This window comes from Oncorhynchus keta, chromosome 8 (genome assembly GCF_023373465.1).
Source record: "Oncorhynchus keta strain PuntledgeMale-10-30-2019 chromosome 8, Oket_V2, whole genome shotgun sequence".
In the NCBI taxonomy this organism is placed as follows: Eukaryota; Metazoa; Chordata; class Actinopteri; order Salmoniformes; family Salmonidae; genus Oncorhynchus; species Oncorhynchus keta.
The window spans coordinates 36,163,073-36,185,346 of NC_068428.1; positions in this window are offsets into that span (position 1 = coordinate 36,163,073).

Genomic DNA, 22,274 nt, shown 5'->3' on the forward strand with positions numbered 1-22,274 from the left:
GAAGATCCACAAATTAATGCATACCATACAAAACGTAACATATAATACAAAATGGAGCGTCTCGGATTTAAATACAGAATAAAACGAAATGCTCTGAGTCCAGGTTGTGCGAACAGAAAATATCCAATCAAGCCCTGTATGGTTCGGGTTGGCCTTAAAATGTGTATCAGGCAGGGCCTTGCACAGACCTATTAGGGGGAAGTGCTCAAAATGAAAGGGCACCTGCAGGCACACTTGATCTGAAAAAAATGTTAATTGTTCATATCTTGAAATTCATAACATACTAACTACCTCTGTAGCGATATTTGTTTTTATTTTTTATGTTGATGACTAGATAGCTAACTTGATTTTCTTTTTTTGACTGATTGTGATTTATCTTCAATGCTCAAAAAAAAACTTCATAATTTATTATTCATAATCTTCTAACCCACTAGACCCACTCCAATTTGCATACAGCCCAAACAGATCCACAGATGATGCAATCTCTATTGCACTCCACACTGCCCTTTCCCACCTGGACAAAAGGAACACTTATGTGAGAATGCTATTCATTGACTACAGTTCAGTGTTCAACACCATAGTACCCTCAAAGCTCATCACTAAGCTAAGGATCCTGGGACTAAACATCTCCCTCTGCATCTGGATCCTGGACTTCATGACAGGCCACCCCCAGGTGGTAAGGGAAAGTAGCAACACATCTGCCACGCTGATCCTCAACACTGGAGCCCCCCAGGTGTGTGTGCTCAGTCCCCTCCTTCTCAACAGTTTTTACCCCCAAGCCATAAGACTCCTGAACAGGTAACCAAATGGCTACCTGGACAATTTGCATTGTGTGACCCCCAACCCCTCTTTTACGCTGCTGCTACACTCTGTTTATCATATATGCATACACTTCAACTCTACATTCATGTACATATGTACATACTAGCTCAATTGGCCCGACCAACCAGTGCTCCCGCACATTGGCTAACCGGGCTATCTGCATTGTGTCCCACCACCCACCAACCCCTCTTTACGCTACTGCTACTCTCGGTTCATCATATATGCATAGTCACTTTAACCATATCTACAGTTGTGGCCAAAAGTTTTGAGAATGACACAAATATACATTTTCACAAAGTCTGCTGCCTCAGTTTGTATGACGGCAATTTGCAAATACTCCAGAATGTTATGAAGAGTGATCAGATGAATTGCAATTAATTGCAAAGTCCCTCTTTGCCATGCAAATGAACTGAATCCCCCCAAAACACTTCCACTGCATTTCAGCCCTGCCACTAAAGGACCAGCTGACGTCATTCATGTCAGTGATTCTCTCGTTAACACAGGTGTGAGTGTTGACGAGGACAAGGCTGGAGATCCCTCTGTCAGGCTGATTGAGGTCGAATAACAGACTGGAAGCTTCAAAAGGAAGGTTGTGCTTGGAATCATTGTTCTTCCTCTGTCAATCATGGTTACCTCTAAGGAAACACGTGCTGTCATCATTGCTTTGCACAAAAAGGGCTTCACAGACAAGGATATTGCTGCCAGTAAGATTGCACCTAAATCAACCATTTATCAGATCATCAAGAACTTCAAGGAGAGCGGTTCAATTGTTGTGAAGAAGGCTTCAGGGCACCCAAGAAAATCCTGCAAGCGCCAGGACCATCTCCTAAAGTTGATTCAGCTGAGGGATCGGGGCCCCACCAGTAACAGAGCTTGCTCAGGAATGGCAGTAGGCAGGTGTGAGTGCATCTGCATGCACAGTGTGTCAGGATTTGGCCAGGGTTGTTCCGGTTTTTGGTCACTAGATGCCCCCACTGTGCTTTTTGACCTTTTGTTTTCCCTTGATCCACATCATTATTTGCACCTGTGCCTCGTTTCCCCTGATTGTATTTAAACCCTTAGTTTTCCTCAGTTCTTTGCTCTGTGTTTGTATGTTAGCACCCAGCCCTAGTATTCTGTGAACTCTTGTTGATCCCGGTGGACTCTCTTGTGGAATTCTTTTTTTTGTTCTTGTTTATTTATTTTTGAGTATCTTTTGAGGCTTTTTATGCTATACCTACCACCTTGTGGATTTACCTTTTTGTCTTGGAGGATTACCTTTGTTCTTGTGGAATTCCTTTTGAGGTTGTGGAGTTTCATGTTTTCCTGAAGGACTTCACTTTTTACTTCATTAAATACACCGTCTCAAGTACTGCTGTGTCTGCCTCATCTTCTGGGTTCTGCCGACTATTCGTGGCTCAGTTGGTTAAGTGACTGTTTCTCACTCCGGAGACCCGGGTTCGTAACCGGGTCCTGACAGAAACAAAGAGCCAAAAATGAACCCAGAGGCAGCCAGTTCCCAGGACCTTGTTGCCATGCTGTCCCACCACCAGGAGACTGTCCAACGCCACAAAGCCGCCCTGGTTCAGCAAGAGGCCTTAATGGCTAGACATTCTCATCTTCTGTCGGAGATGCTGACTTCCATAAAGCAGATATCTGATCGACTTACCACGGCAACAGTTCCCGTTCCAGTACCTCAGATTCACGTATCCATGGCAGTTAACCCCCTGGCTGAACCTCGTCTTCCACCTCCTCAACGGTTCTCAGGTGATCCAAGTGCTTGTAAAGGGTTTCTCACCCAATGTTCCCTCTCCTTCGAGCTGCAATCCTCGTCGTTCCCCACCGACCGGTCTAAGATCGCATATATCATCACCCTGCTGTCGGAAAAAGCCCTGGCCTGGGCTACTGCTGTGTGGGATGCCCATAGTTCCTGCTGTGCCAGCTACTCTGCCTTTGCTGAGGAATTCAAACGAGTGTTTCAAGGCCCAAGCAGTGGTCCTGACTCAGCCAAACAGCTCCTGACTCTCCACCAAGGTCGGCGCAGCGTGACGGACTATGCCATCCAGTTCCGCACAGTGGCAGCAGCGAGTGGCTGGAACAACGAGGCGCTCACGGTGTGCTTTCTGAAAGGCCTTTCCGACACTATCCAAGATGAACTGGCCACTCGGGAACCACCGGACAATCTCGAGTCCCTGATCAAGTTGGCCTCACGCATTGACCAGCGTCTGAGAGAGAGAGAACTCAACCGTAGAGTTGTGCCTAAGAACACAGCCATGAATAAAGAATTGTACCAACACATCCTCCGAGAGCATCTTCTCCCAACCATCCAGGAACAGTTTGGTGACGAGCAATGCCTTTTCATGTATGATGGAGCACCTTGCCATGAGGCAAAAGTGATAACTAAGTGACTCAGGGAACAAAACATCAATATTTTGGGTCCATGGCCAGGAAACTCCCCAGACCTGAATTAATCCCATTGAGAACTTATGGTCAATCCTCAAGAGGCGGGTGAACAAACAAAACCCCACAAATTCTGACAAACTCCAAGCATTGATTATGCAAGAATGGGCAGCCATCAGTCAGGATGTGGCCCAGAAGTGATTTGACAGCATGCCAGGGCGGATTGCAGAGGTCTTGAAAAAGAAAGGTCAACACTGCAAATATTGACTCTTTGCATCAACTTCATGTAATTGTCAATAAAAGCCTTTGACACTTATGAAATGCTTGTAATTATACTTCAGTATTCCATAGTAACATCTGACAAAAATATCTAAAGACACTGAAGCAGCAAACTTTGTGAAAATGTATATTTGTGTCATTCTCAAAAATCTGGGCCACGACTGTACATGTACATACTACTTCAATCAGTGTGACTAACCGGTGTCTGTATATAGCCTCACTACTGTTTTTCACTGTCTTTTTACTGTTGTTTTGTATTTCTTTACGCACCTATTGTTCACCTAATACCTTTTTTACACTATTAGTTAGAGCCTGTAAGTAAGCATTTCATTGTAAGGTCTACTACACCTTTTGTATTCGCCGCACGTGACAAATACACTTTGATTTGATTTGATGATACAGTATATGGCTGGCTGGCTAGTGGCTTGTGTGGATATTGTAGTGTATGGTGGTTAGCTAGAGTGTAGACTACCTGTGTTGATGCTGTTGTGACACAAGTGCATCTCCTGACTGAAGAAGGGATTGAATTTGGTCGGAGAGTCATAGAGAGTTGTAAGCTAGCAGGCAGCCAGACCCAATATTGACCATATAAATAAAGTATTATCAAGTGTAAATCAAATGTTTTGCTGCAGCTGCTGTGGCAATACTGTTGACATTTAAACTAGGTAGCTTGCTACACACATTTGACCGGTGACCATATCTAAAAGCATGCATGTTTGGATACCAGGCACACGCAATCTCTGCCTACACTATCCTACCCAACCCTACCCTATACCCTATTTTACCCCATACACTACTGTCCCCCATAATCCTACCCTACCCTACCCAACCCTACCCAACCCTACCCTACCCTATTCTCTACCCTACCCACCCTACCTTTCCCTACCCTACCTTACACAGCCTAGTTGTCTGTATAACCTCATTAGTCTGGGTGGATAGATATTGATAGATGTTCATAGATGTTCATAGATGTAGATAGATGCGGACAGATGTTGAAAGATGTTCATAGATGTTCATAGATGTTCATAGATGTTCATAGATGTTGATAGATGTGGATAGATGTTGATAGATGTGGATAGATGTGGATAGATGTTCATAGATGTGGATAGATGTTCATAGATGTGGATAGAAGTTGATAGATGTGGATAGATGTTCATAGATGTGGATAGATGTGGATAGATGTTGATAGATGTTCATAGATGTGGATAGATGTGGATAGATGTTGATAGATAATGATAGATGTTCATAGATGTGGATAGATGTTCATAGATGTTGATAGATGTTTATAGATGTTCATAGATGTTCATAGATGTGGCTAGATCATGATAGATGTTGATATATGTGGATAGATGTGGATAGATGTTGATATATGTTCATAGATGTGGATATATGTTTATAGATGTGGATAGATGTTGATAGATGTGGATATATGTTGATAGATGTGAATAGATGTTCATAGATGTGGATAGATGTTCATAGATGTGGATAGATGTGGATATATGTTTATAGATGTTCATAGATGTTCATAGATGTGGATAGATGTTGATAGATGTTTATAGATGTGGATAGATGTTCATAGATGTTCATAGATGTGGATAGATGTCCATAGATGTTCATAGATGTTCATAGATGTGGATAGATGTTGATAGATGTTGATATATGTGGATAGATGTGGATAGATGTTGATATATGTTCATAGATGTGGATAGATGTTCATAGATGTGGATAGATGTTGATAGATGTTCATAGATGTTGATAGGTGTTCATAGATGTGGATAGATGTTCATAGATGTGGATAGATGTTGATAGATGTTCATAGATGTGGATAGATGTTCATAGATGTGGATAGATGTTCATAGATGTGGATAGATGTTGATAGATGTGGATAGATGTTGATAGATGTGGATAGAAGTTGATAGATGTGGATAGATGTTCATAGATGTGGATAGATGTTGATAGATGTTGATAGATGTTGATAGATGTTGATAGATGTTTATAGATGTGGATAGATGTTCATAGATGTTGATAGATGTTTATAGATGTGGATAGATGTTCATAGATGTGGATAGATGTCCATAGATGTTCATAGATGTTCATAGATGTGGATAGATGTTGATAGATGTTGATATATGTGGATAGATGTGGATAGATGTTGATATATGTTCATAGATGTGGATAGATGTTCATAGATGTGGATAGATGTTGATAGATGTGGATAGATGTTGATAGATGTGGATAGATGTTCATAGATGTTGATAGGTGTTCATAGATGTGGATAGATGTTCATAGATGTGGATAGATGTTGATAGATGTGGATAGATGTTCATAGATGTGGATAGATGTTCATAGATGTGGATAGATGTTCATAGATGTGGATAGATGTTGATAGATGTGGATAGATGTTGATAGATGTGGATAGATGTTGATAGATGTGGATAGATGTGGATAGATGTTGATAGATGTTCATAGATGTGGATAGATGTTCATAGATGTGGATAGATGTTAATAGATGGAGGCTGCAGCACCCAGATCCATCTGGCAGTAGACCAGCATATATAGTAGGAGATGGCAGTACAGGTTGGGACACAAATCCAGCCAATACATATGGTATGTGTGTCTGTGTGTTTGCGTGTGCTTGTGTGTGTCTGTGTGTGTCTGTGTGTGTGTGCATGTGTGTGTCTGTGTATCTGTGTGTGTGTCTGTGTGTGTGCGTGTGTATGTGTGCGTGTGTGTCTGTGTGTCTGTGTGTGTTTTCTCTGCGTGTGTGCTTGTGTGTCTGTGTGTGTGCGTGTGTGTGTCTGTTTCTGTGTGTTTGTCTGTGTGTGTTCGTGTGTGTGTCTGTTTGTGTGTGTCCGCGTGTGAGTGTCTGTGTGTGTGCGTGTGTGCGTGTATGTGTGTGTGTGTGTGTGGGTAGATGCTGTTGCATGCACATATCTGTGCTTCATCACCTTCATCACCTACCACATGTCCTTGCATCGGTGTACCCCTCTCAAAGTGAGCATGTTTCTTATCCTCTGCCTAGAAGAGAAGGTGTCAGGTAGAAGGATATATGCTCCGGAGGAGTAGAGAGTTGTTGAAAACAGCTCCCCCTCTTCTTTCCCTCCCTCCCTCCCTCCCTCCCTCCCTCCCTCCCTCCCTCCCTCCCTCCCTCCCTCCCTCCCTCCCTCCCTCCCTCCCTCCCTCCCTCCCTCCCTCCCTTCCAGCCTTGTGCTTCTCCAGAGCTGCCCTATAAACAGACCTCTTTTCCATTTCAAAGAATCTACCTGCCTGCTCTTCCCACTGTATACCGCATCACATCACACTGAGTCAGAGCTGGCTGGATGGGGAGGGGCAAGTCAGGGTCAGAGCTGGCTGGATGGGGAGGGGCAAGTCAGGGTCAGAGCTGGCTGGATGGGGAGGGGCAAGTCAGGGTCAGAGCTGGCTGGATGGGGAGGGGCAAGTCAGGGTCAGAGCTGGCTGGATGGGGAGGGGCAAGGCAGGGTTATAGCTGGCTGGATGGGGAGGGGCAAGGCAGGGTCAGAGCAAGATGGATGGGGAGGGGCAAGTCAGGGTCAGAGCTAGCTGGATGGGGAGGGGCAAGGCAGGGTCAGAGCTAGCTGGATGGGGAGGGGCAAGGCAGGGTCAGAGCTGGATGGATGGGGAGGGGCAAGGCAGGGTCAGAGCTAGATGGATGGGGAGGGGCAAGGCAGGGTCAGAGCTAGATGGATGGGGAGGGGCAAGGCAGGGTCAGAGCTGGCTGGATGGGGAGGGGCAAGGCAGGGTCAGAGTTAGATGGATGGGGAGGGGCAAGGCAGGGTCAGAGCTGGCTGGATGGGGAGGGGCAAGGCAGGGTCAGAGCAAGCTGGATGGGGAGGGGCAAGGCAGGGTCAGAGCTGGATGGATGGGGAGGGGCAAGGCAGGGTCAGAGCTAGATGGATGGGGAGAGCAAAGGCAGGGTCAGAGAAAGCTGGATGGGGAGGGGCAAGGCAGGGTCAGAGCTAGATGGATGGGGAGGGGCAAGGCAGGGTCAGAGCTAGATGGAAGGGGAGGGGCAAGGCAGGGTCAGAGCTCGATGGATGGGGAGGGGCAAGGCAGGGTCAGAGCTCGATGGATGGGGAGGGGCAAGGCAGGGTCAGAGCTGGCTGGATGGGGAGGGGCAAGGCAGGGTCAGAGCTGGCTGGATGGGGAGGGGCAAGGCAGGGTTATAGCTGGCTGGATGGGGAGGGGCAAGGCAGGGTCAGAGCAAGATGGATGGGGAGGGGCAAGTCAGGGTCAGAGCTAGCTGGATGGGGAGGGGCAAGGCAGGGTCAGAGCTAGCTGGATGGGGAGGGGCAAGGCAGGGTCAGAGCTGGATGGATGGGGAGGGGCAAGGCAGGGTCAGAGCTAGATGGATGGGGAGGGGCAAGGCAGGGTCAGAGCTAGATGGATGGGGAGGGGCAAGGCAGGGTCAGAGCTGGCTGGATGGGGAGGGGCAAGGCAGGGTCAGAGTTAGATGGATGGGGAGGGGCAAGGCAGGGTCAGAGCTGGCTGGATGGGGAGGGGCAAGGCAGGGTCAGAGCAAGCTGGATGGGGAGGGGCAAGGCAGGGTCAGAGCTGGATGGATGGGGAGGGGCAAGGCAGGGTCAGAGCTAGATGGATGGGGAGGGGCAAGGCAGGGTCAGAGAAAGCTGGATGGGGAGGGGCAAGGCAGGGTCAGAGCTAGATGGATGGGGAGGGGCAAGGCAGGGTCAGAGCTAGATGGAAGGGGAGGGGCAAGGCAGGGTCAGAGCTCGATGGATGGGGAGGGGCAAGGCAGGGTCAGAGCTCGATGGATGGGGAGGGGCAAGGCAGGGTCAGAGCTGGCTGGATGGGGAGGGGCAAGGCAGGGTCAGAGCTAGATGGATGGGGAGGGGCAAGGCAGGGTCAGAGCTGGCTGGATGGGGAGGGGCAAGGCAGGGTCAGAGCGAGCTAGCATGTGTGTGTGTGTGTGTGTATGTTTGTGGGGGATGATTTTTGGGAAGTGAGTATGGGTGTATTTATTTAAGGCATTCAGTATGCGTGTTTGTTTGTAAACAGTATGTGCAGCATTTAGTAATTAGGTGAGAGCACTGTGTGGTGTGTGGGTGTCAGTGTTGTTGAGTAAACACCATATAGGAGAGAATCTCTGTCATTGGGTCATTAAGTATATATCTGAATGCGTTTTTGTGAAGTAGAACGAGTGGTAGAAAAGTCAAGGTCAACTGGAAATGTGTGTTTGTATGTGTGCAGATGTGCTATGCGTGTGTGGGTGAGAGAGAGAGAGAGAGAGAGAGAGAGACAGAGAGAGACAGAGAGAGAGAGAGAGAGAGAGAGGCAGAGAGAGACAGCGAGATAGAGAGAGAGAGAGACAGAGAGAGAGAGACAGAGAGAGAGACACAGAGAGAGAGACAGAGACAGAGAGAGAGGACAGAGAGACAGAGAGACAGAGAGAGAGGGACAGAGAGAGAGACAGAGAGAGACAGAGAGAGAGGGACAGAGAGAGAGACAGAGAGAGACAGAGAGAGACAGAGAGAGAGAGAGACAGAGAGAGACAGAGAGAGAGAGAGAGAGAGAGAGAGAGAGAGAGAGAGAGAGAGAGAGAGACAGACAGAGAGAGACAGAGAGAGACAGAGAGACAGAGAGACAGAGAGAGAGAGGGAGAGAGAGAGAGAGAGAGAGAGAGAGAGAGAGAGAGAGAGAGAGAGAGAGAGACAGCGAGATAGAGAGAGTTGTTCTGTGATAGTTTTTTGGCAGAAGTATTCTCCCCCTCCAGAAATAATTTCCTTACCAACGCTATATCTGATCAAATGTAATCTTGCTGTCAGGAGCAGCACTTGTTAAAGAGAAAGTTCGCTATTTTACAACTTGATGAGAAGGTGTGGAAGAGAATGAGGGCGGGAATGAAATGGTGTGGAAAGGAGAGCAAGAGACAAAGAGAGGAAGAGGATAGTTTAGGCAGTAGACATAGAGAGGAAGAGGATAGTATAGGAAGTAGACATAGAGAGGAAGAGGATAGTATAGGCAGTAGACATAGAGAGGAAGAGGATAGTATAGGCAGTAGACAAAGGGAGGAAGAAGATAGTATAGGCAGTAGACATAGAGAGGAAGAGGATAGGATAGGCAGTAGACATAGAGAGGAAGAAGATAGTATAGGCAGTAGCCATAGAGAGGAAGATGATAGTATAGGCAGTAGACATAGAGAGGAAGAACATAGTATAGGCAGTAGACATATAGAGGAAGATGATAGTATAGGCAGTAGACATAGAGAGGAAGAAGATAGTATAGGCAGTAGACATAGAGAGGAAGAAGATAGTATAGGCAGTAGACATAGAGAGGAAGAGGATATTATAGGCAGTAGACATAGCGAGGAAGAGGATAGTATAGGCAGTAGACATAGAGAGGAAGAGGATAGTATAGGCAGTAGACATAGCGAGGAAGAAGATAGTATAGGCAGTAGACATAGAGAGGAAGAGGATAGTATAGGCAGTAGACATAGAGAGGAAGAGGATAGTATGGGCAGTAGACATAGCGAGGAAGATGATAGTATAGGCAGTAGACATAGCGAGGAAGAAGATAGTATAGGCAGTAGACATAGAGAGGAAGAGGATAGTATAGGCAGTAGACATAGAGAGGAAGAGGATAGTATGGGCAGTAGACATAGAGAGGAAGAGGATAGTATGGGCAGTAGACATAGAGAGGAAGAGGATAGTATAGGCAGTAGACATAGAGAGGAAGAGGATAGTATGGGCAGTAGACATAGAGAGGAAGAGGATAGTATAGGCAGTAGACATAGAGAGGAAGAGGATAGTGTAGGCAGTAGACATAGAGAGGAAGAGGATAGTATAGGCAGTAGACATAGCGAGGAAGAGGATAGTTTAGGCAGTAGACATAGAGAGGAAGATGATAGTATAGGCAGTAGACATAGAGAGGAAGAGGATAGGATAGGCAGTAGACATAGAGAGGAAGAGGATAGTTTAGGCAGTAGACATAGAGAGGAAGAGGATAGTATAGGCAGTAGACATAGTGAGGAAGATGATAGTATAGGCAGTAGACAAAGGGAGGAAGAGGATAGTGTAGGCTGTAAACAAAGGGAGGAAGAGGATAGGAGAGGCAGTAGACAAAGGGAGGAAGAGGATAGTATAGGCAGTAGACATAGCGAGGAAGAAGATAGTATAGGCAGTAGACATAGAGAGGAAGAGGATAGTATAGGCAGTAGACATAGAGAGGAAGAGGATAGTATGGGCAGTAGACATAGCGAGGAAGATGATAGTATAGGCAGTAGACATAGCGAGGAAGAAGATAGTATAGGCAGTAGACATAGAGAGGAAGAGGATAGTATAGGCAGTAGACATAGAGAGGAAGAGGATAGTATGGGCAGTAGACATAGAGAGGAAGAGGATAGTATGGGCAGTAGACATAGAGAGGAAGAGGATAGTATAGGCAGTAGACATAGAGAGGAAGAGGATAGTATGGGCAGTAGACATAGAGAGGAAGAGGATAGTATAGGCAGTAGACATAGAGAGGAAGAGGATAGTGTAGGCAGTAGACATAGAGAGGAAGAGGATAGTATAGGCAGTAGACATAGCGAGGAAGAGGATAGTTTAGGCAGTAGACATAGAGAGGAAGATGATAGTATAGGCAGTAGACATAGAGAGGAAGAGGATAGGATAGGCAGTAGACATAGAGAGGAAGAGGATAGTTTAGGCAGTAGACATAGAGAGGAAGAGGATAGTATAGGCAGTAGACATAGTGAGGAAGATGATAGTATAGGCAGTAGACAAAGGGAGGAAGAGGATAGTGTAGGCTGTAAACAAAGGGAGGAAGAGGATAGGAGAGGCAGTAGACAAAGGGAGGAAGAGGATAGGATAGGCAGTAGACATAGAGAGGAAGAAGATAGTATAGGCAGTAGACATAGAGAGGAAGATGATAGTATAGGCAGTAGACATAGAGAGGAAGAGGATAGGATAGGCAGTAGACATAGAGAGGAAGAGGATAGTTTAGGCAGTAGACATAGAGAGGAAGAGGATAGTATAGGCAGTAGACATAGCGAGGAAGATGATAGTATAGGCAGTAGACAAAGGGAGGAAGAGGATAGTGTAGGCTGTAAACAAAGGGAGGAAGAGGATAGTAGAGGCAGTAGACAAAGGGAGGAAGAGGATAGGATAGGCAGTAGACATAGAGAGGAAGAAGATAGTATAGGCAGTAGACATAGAGAGGAAGATGATAGTTTAGGCAGTAGACATAGAGAGGAAGAGGATAGGATAGGCAGTAGCCATAGAGAGGAAGAAGATAGTATAGGCAGTAGACATAGAGAGGAAGATGATAGTATAGGCAGTAGACATAGAGAGGAAGAAGATAGTATAGGCAGTAGACATAGAGAGGAAGATGATAGTTTAGGCAGTAGACATAGAGAGGAAGAGGATAGGATAGGCAGTAGCCATAGAGAGGAAGAAGATAGTATAGGCAGTAGACATAGAGAGGAAGATGATAGTATAGGCAGTAGACATAGAGAGGAAGAGGATAGGATAGGCAGTAGCCATAGAGAGGAAGAAGATAGGATAGGCAGTAGACATAGAGAGGAAGATGATAGTATAGGCAGTAGACATAGAGAGGAAGATGATAGTATAGGCAGTAGACATAGAGAGGAAGATGATAGTATAGGCAGTAGACATAGAGAGGAAGAAGATAGTATAGGCAGTAGACATAGAGAGGAAGATGATAGTTTAGGCAGTAGACATAGAGAGGAAGATGATAGTATAAGCAGTAGACATAGCGAGGAAGATGATAGTATAGGCAGTAGACATAGAGAGGAAGATGATAGTATAGGCAGTAGACATAGAGAGGAAGATGATAGTATAGGCAGTAGACATAGAGAGGAAGAGGATAGGATAGGCAGTAGCCATAGAGAGGAAGAAGATAGGATAGGCAGTAGACATAGAGAGGAAGATGATAGTATAGGCAGTAGACATAGAGAGGAAGATGATAGTATAGGCAGTAGACATAGAGAGGAAGATGATAGTATAGGCAGTAGACATAGAGAGGAAGATGATAGTTTAGGCAGTAGACATAGAGAGGAAGATGATAGTATAAGCAGTAGACATAGCGAGGAAGATGATAGTATAAGCAGTAGACATAGCGAGGAAGATGATAGTATAGGCAGTAGACATAGAGAGGAAGATGATAGTATAGGCAGTAGACATAGAGAGGAAGATGATAGTATAGGCAGTAGACATAGAGAGGAAGAGGATAGGATAGGCAGTAGCCATAGAGAGGAAGAAGATAGAATAGGCAGTAGACATAGAGAGGAAGATGATAGTATAGGCAGTAGACATAGAGAGGAAGATGATAGTATAGGCAGTAGACATAGAGAGGAAGATGATAGTTTAGGCAGTAGACATAGAGAGGAAGATGATAGTATAAGCAGTAGACATAGCGAGGAAGATGATAGTATAGGCAGTAGACATAGAGAGGAAGAAGATAGTATAGGCAGTAGACATAGAGAGGAAGAGGATAGTATAGGCAGTAGACATAGAGAGGAAGAAGATAGGATAGGCAGTAGCCATAGAGAGGAAGAGGATAGTATGGGCAGTAGACATAGAGAGGAAGAAGATAGTACAGGCAGTAGACATAGAGAGGAAGAGGATAGTATGGGCAGTATACATAGAGAGGAAGAAGATAGTATAGGCAGTAGACATAGAGAGGAAGAGGATAGTATAGGCAGTAGACATAGAGAGGAAGAAGATAGTATAGGCAGTAGACATAGAGAGGAAGAGGATAGGATAGGCAGTAGCCATAGAGATGAAGATGATAGTATAGGCAGTAGACATAGAGAGGAAGATGATAGTATAGGCAGTAGACATAGCGAGGAAGATGATAGTATAGGCAGTAGACATAGAGAGGAAGATGATAGTATAGGCAGTAGACATAGCGAGGAAGATGGTAGTATAGGCAGTAGACATAGAGAGGAAGAGGATAGTTTAGGCAGTAGCCATAGAGAGGAAGATGATAATATAGGCAGTAGACATAGCGAGGAAGATGATAGTATAGGCAGTAGACATAGAGAGGAAGATGATAGTAAGGGCAGTAGACATAGAGAGGAAGAAGATAGTATAGGCAGTAGCCATAGAGAGGAAGAGGATATTATAGGCAGTAGACATAGAGAGGAAGAGGATAGTATAGGCAGTAGACATAGAGAGGAAGATGATAGTATAGGCAGTAGACATAGAGGGAAGATGATAGTATAGGCAGTAGACATAGAGAGGAAGAGGATAGTATGGGCAGTAGACATAGAGAGGAAGAAGATAGTATAGGCAGTAGCCATAGAGAGGAAGAAGATTTTATAGGTAGTAGACATAGAGAGGAAGATGATAGTATAGGCAGTAGACATAGAGAGGAAGATGATAGTATAGGCAGTAGACATAGCGAGGAAGATGGTAGTATAGGCAGTAGACATAGAGAGGAAGAGGATAGTTTAGGCAGTAGACATAGAGAGGAAGAGGATAGTATAGGCAGTAGCCATAGAGAGGAAGAGGATAGGAGAGGCAGTAGACAAAGGGAGGAAGAGGATAGTGTAGGCTGTAAACAAAGGGAGTAAGAGGATAGGAGAGGCAGTAGACAAAGGGAGGAAGAGGATAGTGTAGGCTGTAAACAAAGGGAGAAATATGGTAGGAGAGGCAGTAGACAAAGGGAGGAAGAGGATAGTGTAGGCTGTAAACAAAGGGAGGAATAGGGTAGGAGAGTCAGTAGAGGGGGGGGGTCAGTCAGCTCCATGTTTGTTATTAACCTAATAGGTATATACACAACTCTCAAACACTGACCTCTCTTTCTTTCTTTCTCTCTCTCTTTCTCTCTCTCTCTCTCTCTCTACAGCACCACCACCACCACCACCACCAGACGCCCACGTTCCCTCTACTGTTCCCTTTACTATCCTCCACAGCTTGTGCATCCCCTCTTGGGCTTACCGTAGCCCGGAGATCCCCTCCGCTTCCAACTTTCCACCCACCTTCCCCTTCTCTTTGTGCTGATTATTGGAGAGTAGGACAGGATTTAGCCACTGATCCAAGCTGACAGGAGAACAGAGAAAGAGAGAGGATGTGTGGGTTATTCATGCCAGTTCTTTGGAGATTGCAGATATAGAATGGAATGGAGGACCGAGGATCCCATCCATTTCTATGGCTCATTTCTCTGAAATCTCATCAGAATCTCACTACAGCCATGTAATCGCAGTGGCGTTTAAGGGAGACGATGTATATCGTAATAGGAGCTGATGCTCGTCATTCTCTGTCCTTTTTTTCTTGCTGTCTCTTTCTCTCCCCTTTTCTCTCTCTCTCTCCCTCACTCAGCCCACCCAGTCAGACAACACACACACACACACACACACACACACACACACACACACACACACACACACACACACACACACACACACACACACACACACACACACACACACACACACACACACACACACACACACACACACACACACACACACACACACACACACACACACACAGACAAACAACCAAACAAAATATCCTTCCTCATTGAATACCAGGTTGTGTCGAGTCACCTCTTTGAAGAGGAAGGGTTTCAGGTGCTTTTGAAAGATGGGAAGGGACTTTGGAGAGCCGAGCCAGGCGGGAGGAAAGGGGACAGTGAACGTCATAGGATGTGGAAAGGGATGAGAGTAGGGTGGAAGAGGCAGAATCAGGAAACAGAAGGGAGAAGGATTTTGCAGAAGGGAGAGATGATAAGATAGAAGAGGGCAGAGCAGTGGGAGAGAGAGAATGAAGATTGATACGTTGCATGACCATCTGGGTAGAGGCTGAGTGGCTAGGGTTGGAGGAAAGGGAGACAGAAACGGAAACGAAGTAATGATCAGAGACCTGGGGAGGGATTGTAGTGAGATTAGTAGGTGAACAGGGTGGGGACTGGGAATGGGTAAGGTCAAAATAGGCAAGGAGGGGAAAGAGAGAGTTGGAAAAAAATTAATCGATGGCAGACGTCCGGAGGTTGAAGTCGCCAAGTACGAAGAGCGGTGAGCCATCGTCAGGAAATGCACTTATCAAGGTGTCAAGATCATTGAAGAACTCTCTAAAGGCACAAGGTGGGCGGTAGATGACAACAATGTTAAGCTTGAGTGGACAAGTGACAGTGACAGGACGGAATTCAAGTATAAAATGATTTCCTTTGCACCTGCATCTCATCACACCTGTCTTTGTTTGCATGATCTTGTCTGTATCGTACAACCCTGTCATTAGAATTTGATGAAGGGGGTTGATGTAGGAGCAAGTGTGTATCTATTCATTTGCAGAACTTACCTGCTGCTGGAAAAGTAACGAGTGGCGACTGCTGAAGATTGGTTCAATCGATTGCTGGGAATATTGATTAAAAAAACTGACAGAGAATCGTGAAGTGGTACAAGGTTCATTAGAGAGCACATATCTATTCAACTGACAAATTGGGAGTGCTTGTGAACTCATTTTGTATTTTTTTCCACACACACACACACACACACACACACACACACACACACACACACACACACACACACACACACACACACACACACACACACACACACACACACACACACACACACACACATTTAGTTATTCTACCCTCATGGGGACCTAAAATTAATTTCTATTAAAAATCCTATTTTCCCTAAACCTAACCTTTACTTTTACGATAACCCTGAACTTAACCCTAACCCCTAAACCTAACCTTTACTTTTACCATAACCCTGAACTTAACCCTAACCCCTAAACCTAACCCTTACTCTTATCATAACCCTAACTTTAACCCTAACCCCTAAACCTAACCCTTACTCTTATCATAACCCTAACTTTAACCCTAACCCCTAAACCTAACCCTTACTCTTATCATAACACTAACTTTAACCCTAACCCCTAAACCTAACCTTTACTCTTATCATAACCCTGAACTTAACCCTAACACACACACACACACACACACACACACACACACACGCACGCGCGCGCGTGCACGCGCACGCACACGCACACGCACACGCACACAAACAGAGAGTGAGAATAAAGGTGATGACGTTATCTCATCTCAGCCTGAACATATCTCTGCTGATCAGCGGAGGAAGCCAAGCAAAAAGTGGAGAAATGGGGGAACATGATTATCCTCCAGTGGCGAGATGAGATGACTTAATAAGTACTAATTGATAAATGGTAGACGTCAGGAAATGTAATTGTGGGCCTAATCCTGCTCCTTAGTGTAATTGGGAGAAATGCTGAAACAAGTGACGAATAGTCCATTCTATATATATGTGGGGGAAATATATTATGGGTCAGAATAAAAGTACTTTGTGAGAAGATCTTTCTCCCTGTTCTGTACTTGTATACTGGCTTTCTATCAATATGCCGCTACGTAAGAGGGTCCCAACTCTCTGGATCTCTTATGGGTTCGTATAAAATGCCGGACCTCCTCCCTCTCTGCAGATGACTTCGTCAACCATTTTGAAAAGAAGGTCGACGACATCCGATCCTCGTTTGCTAAGTCAAACGACACCGCTGGTTCTGCTCACACTGCCCTACCCTATGCTCCGACCTCTTTCTCCCCTCTCTCTCCAGATGAAATCTCGCGTCTTGTGACGGCCGGCCGCCCAACAACCTGCCCGCTTGACCCTATCCCCTCCTCTCTTCTCCAGACCATTTCCGGAGACCTTCTCCCTTACCTCACCTCGCTCATCAACTCATCCCTGACCGCTGGCTACGTCCCTTCCGTCTTCAAGAGAGCGAGAGTTGCACCCCTTCTGAAAAACCTACACTCGATCCCTCCGATGTCAACAACTACAGACCAGTATCCCTTCTCTCTTTTCTCTCCAAAACTCTTGAGCGTGCCGTCCTTGGCCAGCTCTACCGCTATCTCTCTCAGAATGACCTTCTTGATCCTAATCAGTCAGGTTTCAAGACTAGTCATTCAACTGAGACTGCTCTTCTCTGTATCACGGAGGCGCTCCGCACTGCTAAAGCTAACTCTCTCTCCTCTGCTCTCATCCTTCTAGACCTATCGGCTGCCTTCGATACTGTGAACCATCAGATCCTCCTCTCCACCCTCTCCGAGTTGGGCATCTCCGGCGCGGCCCACGCTTGGATTGCGTCCTACCTGACAGGTCGCTCCTACCAGGTGGCGTGGCGAGAATCTGTCTCCTCACCACGCGCTCTCACCACTGGTGTCCCCCAGGGCTCTGTTCTAGGCCCTCTCTTATTCTCGCTATACACCAAGTCACTTGGCTCTGTCATAACCTCACATGGTCTCTCCTATCATTGCTATGCAGACGACACACAATTCATCTTCTCCTTTCCCCCTTCTGATGACCAGGTGGCGAATCGCATCTCTGCATGTCTGGCAGACATATCAGTGTGGATGACGGATCACCACCTCAAGCTGAACCTCAGCAAGACGGAGCTCCTCTTCCTCCCGGGGAAGGACTGCCCGTTCCATGATCTCGCCATCACGGTTGACAACTCCATTGTGTCCTCCTCCCAGAGCGCTAAGAACCTTGGCGTGATCCTGGACAACACCCTGTCGTTCTCAACTAACATCAAGGCGGTGTCCCGTTCCTGTAGGTTCATGCTCTACAACATCCGCAGAGTACGACCCTGCCTCACACAGGAAGCGGTGCAGGTCCTAATCCAGGCACTTGTCATCTCCCGTCTTGATTACTGCAACTCGCTGTTGGCTGGGCTCCCTGCCTGTGCCATTAAACCCCTATAACTCATCCAGAACGCCGCAGCCCGTCTGGTGTTCAACCTTCCCAAGTTCTCTCACGTCACCCCGCTCCTCCGCTCTCTCCACTGGCTTCCAGTTGAAGCTCGCATCCGCTACAAGACCATGGTGCTTGCCTACGGAGCTGTGAGGGGAACGGCACCTCAGTACCTCCAGGCTCTGATCAGGCCCTACACCCAAACAAGGGCACTGCGTTCATCCACCTCTGGCCTGCTCGCCTCCCTACCACTGAGGAAGTACAGTTCCCGCTCAGCCCAGTCAAAACTGTTCGCTGCTCTGGCCCCCCAATGGTGGAACAAACACCCTCACGACGCCAGGACAGCGGAGTCCATCACCACCTTCCGGAGACACCTGAAACCCCACCTCTTCAAGGAATACCTAGGATAGGGTAAGTAATCCTTCTCACCCCCCTAAAAAGATTTAGATGCACTATTGTAAAGTGGCTGTTCCACTGGATGTCATAAGGTGTATGCACCAATTTGTAAGTCGCTCTGGATAAGAGCGTCTGCTAAATGACTTAAATGTAAATGTAAATGTTGAGGTACTTCCTCTTCTGCTGCTGTATACAGCCTGTCTAACCCTGTATACAGTCTGTCTGTCCCTGTATACAGCCTGTCTGACCCTGTATACAGTCTGTCTGTCCCTGTATACAGCCTGTCTGTCCCTGTATACAGCCTGTCTGACCCTGTATACAGCCTGTCTGACCCTGTATACAGCCTGTCTGACCCTGTATACAGTCTGTCTGTCCCTGTATACAGCCTGTCTAACCCTGTATACAGTCTGTCTGTCCCTGTATACAGCCTGTCTGACCCTGTATACAGCCTGTCTGACCCTGTATACAGCCTGTCTGACCCTGTATACAGTCTGTCTGTCCCTGTATACAGTCTGTCTGTCCCTGTGTACAGCCTGTCTGACCCTGTGAACAGCCTGTCTGACCCTGTATACAGCCTGTCTGTCCCTGTATACAGCCTGTCTGTCCCTGTATACAGCCTGTCTGTCCCTGTATACAGCCTGTCTGTCCCTGTATACAGCCCGTCTGACCCTGTATACAGCCTGTCTGTCCCTGTGTACAGCCTGTCTGACCCTGTATACAGCCTGTCTGTCCCTGTATACAGCCTGTCTGTCCCTGTATACAGCCTGTCTGTCCCTGTATACAGCCTGTCTGACCCTGTATACAGCCTGTCTGACCCTGTATACAGCCTGTCTGTCCCTGTATACAGCCCGTCTGACCCTGTATACAGCCTGTCTGTCCCTGTGTACAGCCTGTCTGACCCTGTATACAGCCTGTCTGTCCCTGTATACAGCCTGTCTGTCCCTGTATACAGCCTGTCTGTCCCTGTATACAGCCTGTCTGACCCTGTATACAGCCTGTCTGACCCTGTATACAGCCTGTCTGACCCTGTGTACAGCCTGTCTGTCCCTGTATACAGCCTGTCTGACCCTGTATACAGTCTGTCTGTCCCTGTGTACAGCCTGTCTGACCCTGTGTACAGCCTGTCTGTCCCTGTATACAGCCTGTCTGTCCCTGTATACAGCCTGTCTAACCCTGTATACAGCCTGTCTGACCCTGTATACAGCCTGTCTGTCCCTGTATACAGCCTGTCTGTCCCTGTATACAGCCTGTCTGTCCCTGTATACAGCCTGTCTGTCCCTGTATACAGCCTGTCTGTCCCTGTATACAGCCTGTCTGACCCTGTATACAGCCTGTCTGACCCTGTATACAGCCTGTCTGACCCTGTGTACAACCTGTCTGTCCCTGTATACAGCCTGTCTGACCCTGTATACAGTCTGTCTGTCCCTGTATACAGCCTGTCTAACCCTGTATACAGTCTGTCTGTCCCTGTATACAGCCTGTCTGACCCTGTATACAGCCTGTCTGACCCTGTATACAGCCTGTCTGACCCTGTGTACAGCCTGTCTGTCCCTGTATACAGCCTGTCTGACCCTGTATACAGCCTGTCTGACCCTGTGTACAGCCTGTCTGTCCCTGTATACAGCCTGTCTGACCCTGTATACAGTCTGTCTGTCCCTGTGTACAGCCTGTCTGACCCTGTATACAGCCTGTCTGACCCTGTATACAGTCTGTCTGTCCCTGTATACAGCCTGTCTAACCCTGTATACAGTCTGTCTGTCCCTGTATACAGCCTGTCTGACCCTGTATACAGCCTGTCTGACCCTGTATACAGCCTGTCTGACCCTGTATACAGTCTGTCTGTCCCTGTATACAGTCTGTCTGTCCCTGTGTACAGCCTGTCTGTCCCTGTATACAGCCTGTCTGTCCCTGTATACAGCCTGTCTGTCCCTGTATACAGCCTGTCTGTCCCTGTATACAGCCTGTCTGTCCCTGTATACAGCCTGTCCGTCCCTGTATACAGCCTGTCTGTCCCTGTATATACAGCCTGTCTGTCCCTGTGTACAGCCTGTCTGTCCCCATGTACAGCCTGTCTGTCCCTGTATACAGCCTGTCTGTCCCTGTGTACAGCCTGTCTGTCCCTGTATATACAGCCTGTCTGTCCCTGTATACAGCCTGTCTGTCCCTGTGTACAGCCTGTCTGTCCCTGTATATACAGCCTGTCTGTCCCTATATATACAGCCTGTCTGACCCTGTATATACAACCTGTCTGTCCCTGTATACAGCCACTCTACCTAGTAAGAAGATCGTACTCCTATACAGAATACCACTGCTCTGTTTCTCTCCCAGTCTAAATCCCTCTGGACTGAGCAGACTCCCTCTCCCCCACCACCATACTGACATCCGTCTAGAATGCCAGGGCCCAGACGTTTTCTGTCCATCTGCCAATCAAAGACTGAGGTGGAGCACAGGTACCCGACACAATGGAGGAAATCGTGTTGAGAGTGAGGACATGTTGATATGCACTTTGGAATGGGGAGAATCAGGGAATGGGGAGAATCAGGGAATGGGGAGAATTAGGGAATGGGGAGAATCGGGGAATGGGGAGAATCGGGGAATAACGAGAATCAGGGAATGGGGAGAATCAGGGAATGGGGAGAATTAGGGAATGGGGAGAATCGGGGAATGGGGAGAATCAGGGAATGGGGAGAATCAGGGAATGGAGAGAATCAGGGAATGGGGAGAATCGGGGAATAAGGAGAATCAGGGAATGGGGAGAATCAGGGAATGGGGAGAATCGGGGAATAAGGAGAATCAGGGAATGGGGAGAATCGGGGGAATAAGGAGAATCAGGGAATGGGGAGAATCAGGGAATGGGGAGAATCGGGGGAATAAGGAGAATCAGGGAATAAGGAGAATCAGGGAATGGGGAGAATCGGGGAATAAGGAGAATCAGGGAATGGGGAGAATCAGGGAATGGGGAGAATCGGGGGAATAAGGAGAATCAGGGAATGGGGAGAATCAGGGAATGGGGAGAATCGGGGAATAAGGAGAATCAGGGAATGGGGAGAATCGGGGAATAAGGAGAATCAGGGAATGGGGAGAATCGGGGAATAAGGAGAATCAGGGAATGGGGAGAAGCGGGGAATAACGAGAATCAGGGAATGGGAAGAATCAGGGAATGGGGAGAATCAGGGAATGGGGAGAATCAGGGAATGGGGAGAAGCGGGGAATAACGAGAATCAGGGAATGGGGAGAATCAGGGAATGGGGAGAATCAGGGAATGGGGAGAATCAGGGAATGGGGAGAATCAGGGAATGGGGTGAATCAGGGAATGGGGAGAAGCGGGGAATAACGAGAATCAGGGAATGGGGAGAATCAGGGAATGGGGAGAATCAGGGAATGGGGAGAATTAGGGAATGGGGAGAATCGGGGAATGGGGAGAATCAGGAAATGGGGAGAATCAGGGAATGGAGAGAATCAGGGAATGGGGAGAATCGGGGAATAAGGAGAATCAGGGAATGGGGAGAATCGGGGGAATAAGGAGAATCAGGGAATGGGGAGAATCAGGGAACGGGGAGCATTAGGGAATGGGGAGAATCAGGGAATGGGGAGAATCAGGGAATGGGGAGAATCAGGGAATGGGGAGAATCGGGGAATAAGGAGAATCAGGGAATGGGGAGAATCAGGGAATGGGGAG